At 40.7% G+C, this 12,310-nt stretch overlaps 1 pseudogene; it reads right to left on the reverse strand.

The window, feature by feature from the left end:
* Positions 1–6,723: 6,723 nt before the first annotated feature.
* LOC136135016 (large ribosomal subunit protein eL31-like) lies at positions 6,724–7,097 on the reverse strand (annotated as a pseudogene).
* Between the last annotated feature and the right edge of the window lie 5,213 nt (positions 7,098–12,310).

The raw sequence follows: 12,310 nt of genomic DNA on the forward strand, positions 1-12,310 counted from the left end.
AGTAATCTTATTGCTGTCATCGGAGCAAAACAAAAAGCTTAATATTCTCTTAGTGGGTAAAATTTTACCCTATCATGAACTCATACTTAGCATTCTGATCATAACTTCTAACTACAAATTTATCTAATTAATTGATTATAATTATAGTCCTTCACCCTCCTGGTGACCACAAACAAGCGAGCTATGCTACCAGAGACTTGAAAAACTGTTTTACTACACAATAAAAATTACACTGCCTACCCCAACAACAGTAACTTCATCAACAACAGGAATCTCCCAGGGTAACTTGAAAGCAGCACCATAAAGTATAGCCTTTTCTTAAAGCATTTTAGGGACTTTATCTAAATAACAAACAGATAAAATAAGAGCCACATAATATTATGTGGGATAAAGATGAGTCAATTGTTGTTTCTCCTGTTTATTCAACAAACAATAGTCTAGATTATTTCAAGGCCTTTCAGTCATGTGAAACAACATACATTATGTTCCTACAATGCTTTATGACAGAAATGAACATTTAATATGACTTTCAAAATGTTTGGCCTCTATTGTGAAACTTTTTTTTTTAGGGTGACAACTTTATTGCTGGGTTAAGAAGCTACTTAAGAGCATGTCTATTCTACCTCACAGAATAGACAGGTATGTTATGTCACATAGGTATCTCCTATATTTTAGGGATGGGTCATCTCTGCTAGAGATGTTTACTTTGCAACCAATATAAACACATGTGCCAAAAATTAAACTCACATTGTCAACATAGAAATTCTATGTCTCTAGCCAAAGACTGAGAAGAGTAAATGAAACAAGACCTTAGTTCTTCTATACATAGATATTAAAATAAGTACCGGTCAAGTCTTTTTTTCACTGAAAATCAACATCAGAAATCAATGATTTCTCATCATCCTCATGGAACACTCATGAATGCCTGACTTGGATTGAGATGCAAAGAGATAAAAGCAGAATTCCTGTTTATAGAAGTTTACAAATAAGCAGGGTCACACACTCTCATACAAACAATTAGTAAATGAATATAAAATTCAATTCAGGGCTTCCCCGGTGGCGCAGGGGTTAAGAGTCCGCCTGCCGATGCAGGGAACACGGGTTCGTGCCCCGGTCCGGGAAGATCCCACATGCCGCAGAGCGGCTGGGCCCGTGAGCCATGGCCTCTGAGCCTGCGCGTCCAGAGCCTGTGCTCCGCAACGGGAGAGGCCACAACAGTAAGAGGCCCGTGTACCACAAAAAAAAAAAAAAAAAAATCAATTTAACAAGCAGAAACGATGAAAATACAAGCTAGCACATAATCAAACACTGTACGGGGCACAATCCTCATCAGCCACATAGCAGCCCGTGTGTTAACCAGGCAAATAACCCTCCTTAAAACCCTTCCCTGGCTCTGTCACCATCAGAGAAATGCCCAAGAATCTCCTGCATCTCTGCCCCTATCTGCCACCCGCCGCTGCCTGCATTTTTTCACTTTTCAAAAACCACCTCCTGGGAGGTGCTGGCCTCTTCTCCTTTAGTTGCCCCATGTCCACATTCCCACTACCTCTAAAATTCTCACCCCACCTTGTTAGGCTGAATGTTACTCATTCTTCAAGACACTTCCAGAAATATTCCCTGGTACCTTCCTCCACCCTCCATGCCCTGCAGTCCCTCAAGACACCTGGGGTGTCCCCCTTCTGGGCTCTGCTGCTCACCACACTGCATGGCGAGTATCCTCCCTGTCCCTCTCTCCTGAAGTGGCTATCTTCTAGAGAGAAGAAAATGACTGCTTGGAAGGTCAATAAAAATTCAAATCCTTGAACACCTTAATCTTCCACCTAAGAACCAGTAACTCTTAAAATTAACATTATTTATCATTAAAGGGATTAAGTAAAATCAAATCTCCTTGCAACTCCAGCAAGCTTTCTTGGTACAACTATTTTAATTAGTAACCTTGATAGATTTTGGGGGGTTTGTTTTGCAGTTTTAGATTTACTGAGAAAACAGGTACAACTATTTTTTAAACTCAAACAAAACTCTTCAGATCCAAAAAAAAAACAAAAACTATTCCCCAGTGATGCTGTGAACTCATCCTGACAAATTTTCACATCTAATCTCTCTGCTAGGCGAGTCCCGGCGCCCAATGACACATTTCCCGACCACAGGGCTTGGTCACCGGCGCTGAGACACCACCAGCAGGCTCTGACCTATTCTCTGAAGCGCCTAAGTCCTTCCACCCTGTCGACTAAACTTCCGTGATGGGCATCACCTCTGCTCTCCTCCGAGACGATTCGGAAGCAGGGACTTCTGCTCCTAACCCCAGGCCCACAACTTCGCCCTCAACCACGGGGCGAAAGTTAGGACCAGTCTTCCAGTCCCCGCGCTGCGAAAGAGAGCATCCTCCCACCTCCAGGACCTTTCCCTCCCCGAGACCGACGCGGGTCCCTGAGGTCCCGGCGCCCCTGCCCAGGCCGGGCTGCGACAGGTCCCCGAGGGGCTCGGGGCACGACCCGCACGGTCACCACTACAGGTGTCCCTCGGCACTCCGCCGACTGGACAGTGAGGAGGGAGCCGGCTGGAGCACAGCCATCCCGCGATGGGTGGACGGGTGGCAGGCGGCGGCCAGGAAACGATACGCGTCTGCCCGTCGGAGCTGGGCCGGGCCTCGGAGAATTTGGCGACGAGCGCCCGAAACGGGCAGGCCGAGCACGCAGAGGATGAGGGGGGCCGGCGACGGCCTGGGACCGGCCAGGGCCGCGCCGCCGGGCCCCGGGCTGAGCCGGAGGGCGGCAGGAGGCACCGGTGAGAGACGGCCCCAACCGGGTGTACAGCCCGGACCAATGACCCAGTAACCGTCACCGGTACGGCGCCGCCGCCCCACTGCCCCGACGCCGCCGCCCCACTGCCCCGACGCCGCCCTGGGCCCCCGTCCACCCGCCCCGTACCTCACCTGCTGCTCCACCGACGTCCAGAACACCGCTCTCTCCGCGTCGCTAGAGTAGGTCCGGGTGCTAGTCACAACCCGCCCTCACGCCGGCCCTCCCTCTCGCAGCCCCGCCCCCGGCGCCGCGCGCGCACGCCACGCACGCACGGACGTCACTTCCGGGGTCTCTGCGCGCCGCCGGGGGGATGAGAGTGGCAGTCCGAGTCTGCCCTGGGTGGAGAGGGGGTGCGAGCCTGGCGTGGATGACGGCACCGACAAAGCCGTAGGGCGAAGGGAAGGAGGCGGCTTCGACGCTGGCCCCGGGGCGCTGACCTGGAGCGTTCGGGAGCCAGCGGAGAAGCGGGTGTTTTCCTTGTCTTTTCCTCAACCCCTGCTACCGGGATCCCACCAGGAGTAGCCTGAGGGTGACACTGCCCATTCTTAGCTTGGAATGGGAGGCGGTGGCAAAGGCTGCGGCAGAGCGGTGTTTGGCCAGTGGAGGTTCCATCCCGTAGGGAATGAGGCTGCCTGAGAAACTAATGAATCCCATCGCTTCACACGGATTTTAGGATTTTAAAAGTTCTTTAGTTAGAGGACTTAAAGAGATTGGCTGATCTATTAGCCGGTTTTACAGCCGAGCATAACTGAGTTCCAGAAGTTAAATACGTTAGCCAGTGTCACACAGTATTAATGGTCGAGTTATAAATGGAATCCAGTTCTCCGTGATTCCCATTTCAGGAATGTTGGAGACAGCAGCTGCCTCTGTATTCTAGATGACATCTATGGCACAAAGGGCAGCCACGACTGGAAAATAAATAAATAAAGAGACAGAAAAGAAAATACTATAGTACAGTGTCTGGGAGGGAGCCCTGGGTTGGAATCCCAGGTTTGCTAAATGCTGCCTCTGTGATCTTGGACAGTTTGCCTAATAGCTCAGTCTTTGCTCGTTATTTGCAAAATGGAGATTTATTTGTTCCTCAAATTATTCCTAAACGCTGGAAGGTAGCAGAATATGCCATCCCAAAATATGCCTCTCTGACATAAGGCTTATTCTGAGAAAGTAAACACAGAGAAGCCCTGAAAATAAACTAGAAGTTAACCTTTTGTAAGGGAAACATACATTTATGAAGGAAATCGCTATTTGTAAAAGTGTCTCCCCCTCTGTACCTGGAAGAAAAGGACAACTCTAATAAATCACTAGAGACTCATCAGTGGAGAAGACACTGACTTAAATCTGTATAACAAACTTCTTAGCTTGTTTATTTTTCTTTCCCTGGTCACCTCCATAACTGGTCTCCACCCTCCCCCCACCCCCCACCCCCAACAGACACCTTTCCTTGTTTGTCTTCACTGGGAAATGGTATTTAAGTTGGCATTCTAAGCCTTTTCCCTGGGTATCTCCTATGTATATGTGAGGTATACATGTTAACAAATCTCTATTTGTTTTCCTCTTTGTTACTCTTTTATTATAAGGGTTTCAGCCAAGAACTCAGAAGAGCAGAGGGAAAATTATTTTCCCTCCCCTACAGTACCTAATGTATGCTAGGCTGAGGATACCAGACTATTAAAAAAAAAAAAAAAAAGTACCTAAGCTGAGAAGCTTACATTCTAGGGAAGAGGTGGAGGAGCCACCAAACAATACATTATTTACAAAAGGATAGTGACCATTGCTATGGAAAAAGAATAACGCAAGGGAGAGGGATAGCCAGTGCAACCAAGAAGTTTGATGTTTTAGGGTGGACAGGAAAGCCCTGGCTGAGAAGATGACCAGAGCAAAGGGTTAGGGAGCTAGCTATACTACAATACTATGCAAGTATTTGGGCAAGAGTGTTCTAGGCACAGGGAACAGCAAGTGCAAAGGCCCTCCTGATGCCAACTTGTGTAGCTGTAGCAGTGAATTGAGGAGAGAAAGGAGAAGAGATCAAAAGGTAAGGGGCAAAGTCAAAGTGGGAGGGGACTAGCAAAAGTAAGGACAAAGTCTGACTCATTGGGGCCATTAATGCAACAAACTACCACACTTCCCTCTGGGAGGAGGGGTGGCAGTGAAGGCTATTGGAAAGGGGCACCAAAGGTACAGTCAACTGAGCAGGCAATGTTTTAGTTCTTGAGCTGGGTGATAGGTATATGGCTACTCACTGTATTATTCTTTATTTCAATTTATGTGTTGTTTTGCATATTAACTTATAAAAACCAGTCCCATTGGAAAAAGTGAAGATAAAAGAGGGCTAAGAGTAAATCCTGGAGTGTGTCAAAAGAAAAAGAGCCATCAAAGAGAAAAAAAAAAAGAGGAAAACTAAAAAAGAGGAGTAATGTGGAGGCTAAGGAGAGAGAGAAAGCCAAGGGATTGATCTGATGAGTCAAATTCTGCAGAAAAGTTAGGTAAGATGAATCTACCAGAGAGAAATGAAAACATACTAATAGAAGTGCTTAAACTACACATCCTTGTCTTGTTCCCAATCTTAGCGAAAAAAACTTTCAGTCTTTCACCATGATATGATGTTACCAGTGGGTTTTTCATACATGGTCTTTATCATGTTGAGGAAGTTCCCTGCTATTCCTGGTTTACTGGGTGTTTTTCTAATCAAAGGGTATTAATTTTTTAACTTTATTTTTAATTGTAAAATATACATAATATAAAATTTACATGCAAAGGAGTGAAGTTGGACCCTTACCCAACACCATGTAAAAAAATTAACTCAAAATGGATGAAAGACCTAAATGTAAGAGATAAAATTTAGAAGGAAGCACGGGGGAGAAAAGCTTCATAACATTGGATTTGGCAATAATTTATTAGATATGACACCAAAGGCACAGGTAATAAAAGAAAAAAATAGACATATTGGACTTACCAAAATTAAAAGCTTTTGTGCATCCAAGGCAACAATCAACAGAGTATAAAGGCAACTCACAGAATAGGAAAAAAATATTTGCAGATCACCTATCTGTGATAAGGGATTGTTATCCAGAATATATAGAGAACTCCTAAAATTCAACAAAAAACCAATTTACATGAGATGTCTTTCCATTTAGTTACATCTTCTTTCATTTCTTTCAGCAATGGTTTTGCTGTTTTCAGTGTACAAGTCTTTCACCTCCTTAATTAATTCCTAAGTATTTTATTCTTTTTGATGATACTGTAGGTAGAACTCTTTTCCTAATTTCCTCTTTGGATTGTTCATTATTAGAAATGCAACTGATTTCTGTGTTGATTCTGTACTACTACATTGCTCAATTCGTCTATTGCTTCTAACAGGTTGTGTGTGTGTGTGTGTGTGTGTGTGGTGGGGGGAATCCTTAGGGTTTTCTACATATAAGATCATATCAGCTTCAAACAGGTAATTTTACTCCTTCCTTTTCAGTTTGGATGGCTTTTCCTTTTCTCACCTAGTTGCTCTAACTGGAACTTTCAATACTATATTGAATAGAATTGGCAAAAACAGTCATCCTTGTCTTCTTTCTTATTTTAGCAGATAAGCTTTTAATCTTTCACTGCTGAGTACAAGGTTAGCTATGGGTTTTTTATATGTAGCTTTCTTATATCTATATTCCTAGTTTTTTGGAGTGTTTTTATCATGAAAGGGTATTAAATTGTGTCACAAGCTTTTTCTGTATCAATTGAGAAGATTGGGTAGTTTTTTCAATATAGTGAATAACATTTGATCAATTTTCATATGTTGAACCATAATTGTATATTCCGGGAATATATCCCACTTGGTCACAGCATGTAACCTTTTTAATATGCTGCTGAATTCTTCGTTAGTATTTTGTTGAGGAATTTTTTTTTTTGGTGGTTCTGTAACTTTATTGAACAAGCACAGTTAGTTCTCATCCACATTAACTGTCTGTAGATTTTTGAAAGTGGTGACAGATACATAGGTAACCAACATATAGAGCTTGTTTGGTGAATCTTCATCTTCATTACGTTTTCTAGACAACCGCACATGGATATGTATAGGACATTCCTTATTCCTTTGGCCCAGACAGCTTTGTTGATCCTGGTGTCAATGCATACATATGGAGTTCCCATCTTCTTCACGGCAAACTTCCGGATTTCTCTGAGTGCCTGAGGGGCACGCTTCTTGAAACCCACTCCATGGATGCGCCTGTGAATGTTGTTGGTGTATTCTCTGGTCACCACCTTGTTGACGGCGGACCGGCCCTTCTTCTCACCGCCCTTCCTTGCCGGAGCCATCCTGCCCGTCCCGGGTTGGAAAGGGAGGATTTTTATATTAATGTTCTTAAGGAGTACTGGTCTGTAGTTTCCTTGTAGTGTCTTTATCTGGCTCAGTATTAGGGCAATGCTGGCCTCACTGAATAAGTTAGAAAGCATTCTCTCCACTTTCAATTTCTTTCTGAAGAATTTGAGAAGGATTGATATTAGTTGTTTAAGCATTTGGTAGAATTCACCAGCAAAGCCATAAAGTCCAGGGCTTTTACTTGTTGGGAAACTTCTGACTACTGATTCAATCTCCTTACTAGTTATAAGTATATTCAGATTTTCTATTTCTTTGTGATTCAGACTTGGTAGGATTTATGTGTCTAGGAATTAGTTCATTACATTTAGTTATTCAATTTGTTGGTGCACATATATTCATAGAATTCTCATAATTCTTTTGTAAAGTCAGTATGTAAAGCACCAAGCACCAAATATATATGAAACTCAAAAAAAAGGCAGATTTAAGGGAGATAACAACAGTTTTACAATCAGAGTTGGAGACTTCACTATCCCGCTTTCAATAACGGATAGAACAACCAGAGACGAGATCAGTAAGGAAAGAGAGTACTTGAATGACACTATAATCCAATGAGACCTAACAGACATATATAGAATACTTCACCCAACAATAGTGGATACACACAGAACATTGTCCAGAATAGAACATATGTTGGGCCACTTTACACTTATGTAAAGTCAGTAGTAATGTCCCCTCTTTTATTTCTGATTTTAGCAATTTGTTTTCTCTTTTTCTTAGTCAATCTAGCTAAAGACTTGTCAATTTTGATGATCTTTAAAAAAACCAAGTTTTGGTTTTATTGATTTTCTATATTCTCTTGTTTTCCTATTCTCTATTCCATTTTCTCTACTCTAATCTTTACTTTCCCCCTTCTGCTAGCTTTGGTTCAATTTGCTCTTCATTTTTCTAGTTCCTTTAAGGTGTACAGTTACGTTATTGATTTGAGATCCTTCTTTTTTAATGTAGATGTTTATGGCTACAAATTTCCTTCTGAGCACTGCTTTCACGTCATTCCAAAGGTTTTGTACGTTGTGTTTTCATTTTCATTTGTCTCAAAGTATTTTTTAATTTCCCTTGTGATTTCTTCTTTGACCATTGGTTGAGAGCATGTTTTTTAATTTCTACATTTTTGTGAGTTTCCCTCTGTTACTGATTCTAGTTTCATTCCATTGTGATTAGAAAAGATACTTTGTATGATCTCAACCTTTCAAAATTTACTAAAGGCTTTTCTTTGTGGCCCAACATATGTTCTATTCTGGACAATGTTCTGTGTGTATCCACTATTGTTGGGTGAAGTATTCTATATATGTCTGTTAGGTCTCATTGGATTATAGTGTCATTCAAGTACTCTCTTTCCTTACTGATCTCGTCTCTGGTTGTTCTATCCGTTATTGAAAGCGGGATAGTGAAGTCTCCAACTCTGATTGTAAAACTGTTGTTATCTCCCTTAAATCTGCCTTTTTCTTGAGTTTCATATATATTTGGTGCTTGGTTATTAGGTGTATATATGCATATGTTACATCATCTTGTTGGATTAAATCTTTTTCAGTCTATAATGTCTTTCTTGTCTCTTATAACCTTTTTTTAAAAAATTATTTACTTATTAATTTTTAAATTTTTGGCTGCACTGGGTCTTCATTGCTGCTCATGGGCTTTCTCTAGTTGCGGTGAGCGGGGGCTACTCTTCGTTGCGGTGTGCAGGCTTCTCATTGTGGTGGCTTCTCTTGTTGCGGAGCATGGGCTGTAGGTGCGCGGGCTTAGTTGCTCCGTGGCATGGGGGATCTTCCCACACCAGGGCTCGAACCCATGTCCCCTGCATTGGCAGGCGGATTCTTAACCACTGAGCCACCTGGGAAGTCCAACCTTTTTTTTTAATGTAAAATCTGTTCTAACAATATAGCCACCCCAACTCTCCTTTGGTTACTGTTTTCATGGAATATATTTTTCCATCCTTTTACTTCCAGCTTCTTTGTGTTTTTGTATCTAAGGTGAATTTCTTATAGAGAGCAGATAGATGGAACTTTTTGGGAAATACGTTCTGCCAATCTTTAAATTGGAGAGTGTAATCTATTTACATTTAAAGTAATTGCTACAATTGACTATATTAAAAAGCAAACAAACAAACAAAATAAAGTAACTGCTGCTAAATAATGACTTACTTCTGCCATTTTGCTTCTTGTTTTCTAAATAGCTTATATATTTTTTTCTCAATTCTTCCATTACCTCATATTTTGGTATTTAATTGTTTTTCTGTAGCCTACCATTTTCATTTTCTGTACATTTTTTTCGTTATTTTCTTAGTGGTTACCTTTGGGATTACAACTGACATTTTGAACTCATAACAACTTAGTTTGAATAATACCAACTTATTTAAAATAGTATATACTCTGCTTCCAATACAACTATGTCCCTCTCATTTTATCCTGTTATTGTCACAGATTTCATCTCTATAAATTGTGTGCCTATCAGCACAGGTTTATAATTAATGTTTTATGCATATGTATCTTTTAAATCACATAGGGGAAAAGAGAGGAGTTATAAACCTTTAGTACAATAATGCTTTTACGTTTACCTAGGTATTTATCTTTACTGGTGTTCTTATTTCTCCATGTGGCTTCTTCTGGCGTCCGTTTTTCTTCAGCCCAAAGAAGTCCTTTTAGCATTTCTCACAGAGCAGGTCTACTAGTAACGATGTCTTAATTTCTCCTTCATTCTTGAATAGTTTTGCCAGATACAGAAGTCTTGGTTGACAGGTTTTTATTTCAACACTTTAAATATGACATCTGACTCCCTTCTGGCTTCCATAGTATGTGATGAATTGGTTCTCTCTTGCTGCTTTCAAGATTCTTTTTCTTTGGCTTTCTACAGTTTGATTACAATGTGTTTTGCTGTGGGTCTCTATGACGTTTTTTTTTTTTTCTTTTCGGTACACGGGCCTCTCACTGCTGTGGGCTCTCCCGTTGCGGAGCACAGGCTCCAGACGCGCAGGCTCAGCGGCCATGGCTCACGGGCCCAGCCGCTCCGCGGCATGTGGGATCTTCCCAGACCGGGGCACGAACCCGTGTCCCCTGCATCGGCAGGCGGACTCTCAACCACTGTGCCACCAGGGAAGCCCTATGACTTTATCTTACGTGGAGTTTTTTGAGCTTCTTGAACTTGTAGATTTGCCCCATTTTATCATTTGCACCCTCTCTATCTCACTTTCTTCCTAAAGAATTTAACTTGCAAATATCATGGTTCTTGATGCCGACATATTTCAGTGTGTATTTCCTAAGAATAAAGATATTCTCTGAGAAAAACCAAAGCAAAATTATCAAAATCAGGAAAATTAACATTGATAAAATCCTATTATTTAATCTATAGCCTTTATTCAATTCTCAATTGTCCCCAAAATGCCCCTTATAGCTATTGTTTTTCCTGATCCCAAATCTAACCCAGGATCACTTAAGTGCCACGTCTCTTTAGCCTTCTTTAATCTGGAATAGTTCTTCCATTTCAATTTGTCTTTCATAATCTTGACGTTTTTGTAAAGTATAAGACGGTCATTCTAAAAGATGTCCTTCACTTTGGGTTTCTCCGACTTTTTCTCATGATTAGATTCAGGTTATTCACTTTTTGGCAGAAAAATCACTGGCATAATGTTGTATTCTCCTCAAGGCATTGATAGGTGATGTGCATGATGTCTGTTTGTCCCATTTTGGCTAACAACTTTGGTTAATGATTAAGGTGGAGTCTTTCAGGTGTCTCCACTGTGAAGTTACTATTTTTACCTTTATAATTAATTAGTAATTTATAGGAAAATACTTTGATGATTAATGATGATTCAGTTATAATTATGATGGTTGCTAAATGGAGGTTTTCTAACCCCATCATTCTTTCTCTATATTTATTAGCTGACATTTTACTCTAAGAACTTTCCTTTCTACCTCTTTTATGTAATTATTTATTCATTTGTGTCAACATGAATTCATGGATTCTTATTTATTCAATGGGCTATAACCCATTGCTATAATTATTTATTTTCATGTTCAAATTGTCCTATCATTTCAAACTTTAATAATGTGTGACTAAGACAGGAATTTTGACTTTATATAACATTGAGCCATTATTTCTTGCAGCAATTATATAGTTCCCTGTGCTATACAGTAGGACTGTTTATCCATTCTAAATGTTTGCATCCACAAACCCCAAATTCTCAGTCCTTCCCTTTCCCTCCCCCTGCCCCTTGGCAACCACAAGTCTGATCTTTATGTCTGTGACTCTGTTTCTGTTTTGTAGGTAAGTTCATTTGTACCATATTTTAGATTCCACATATAAGTGATATCATATAGTATTTGTCTTCCTCTATCTTACTTACTTCACTTAGTATGATACTCTCTAGTTGCATCCATATTGCTGTAAATGGCATTTTTTGTTCTTTTTTATGGCTGAGTAGTATTCCATTGTATATATGTACCACATCTTCTTTATCCATTCATCTGTCAATGGACATTTAGGTTGTTTCCATGTTTTGCCTATTGTGAATAGTGCTGCTTGAACATAGGGGTGCATGTTTCTTTCTGAATTATAGTTTTGTCCAGGTATATGCCCAAGAGTGGAACTGCTGGAACATATGGTAATTCTATTTTTAGTTTTCTGAGGAACCTACATACTATTCTCCATAGTGGCCACACCAAGTTACATTCCCACCAACAGTGTAGGAGAGTTCCCTTTTCTCCACACCCTCTCCAGCATTTGTTATTTGTAGACTTTTTAATGATGGCCACTCTGACCGGTGTCAGGTGGTATCCCATTGTAGTTTTGATTTGCATTTCTCTAATAATTAGTGATGTTGAGCATCTTTTCATGTACCTACTGGCCACCTGTATGTCTTCTTTGGAGAAATGTCTATTAAAGTCTTCTGCCCATTTTTGATTGGGTTGTTTGATTTTTTGTTGTTGAGTTGTATGAGCTGTTTGTATATTTTGGAGAATAAGCCCTTGTCAGTTGCAAAATTTTCTTGCAGCAGTTATATAAAAGAAACAAATCTTTCTTAATGAGACTTGCCTGGTTTGTAATAGTAAAATCACATCACTATCATAGAGAAGGAGAATTAAATTTTCTACTTGCTATATGGTAGGACACATATCAGTTCATCAAAAACTAATATCAAACTATTTAATATATACAT

Source organism: Phocoena phocoena, chromosome 15 (genome assembly GCF_963924675.1).
Source record: "Phocoena phocoena chromosome 15, mPhoPho1.1, whole genome shotgun sequence".
Classification (NCBI taxonomy): Eukaryota; Metazoa; Chordata; class Mammalia; order Artiodactyla; family Phocoenidae; genus Phocoena; species Phocoena phocoena.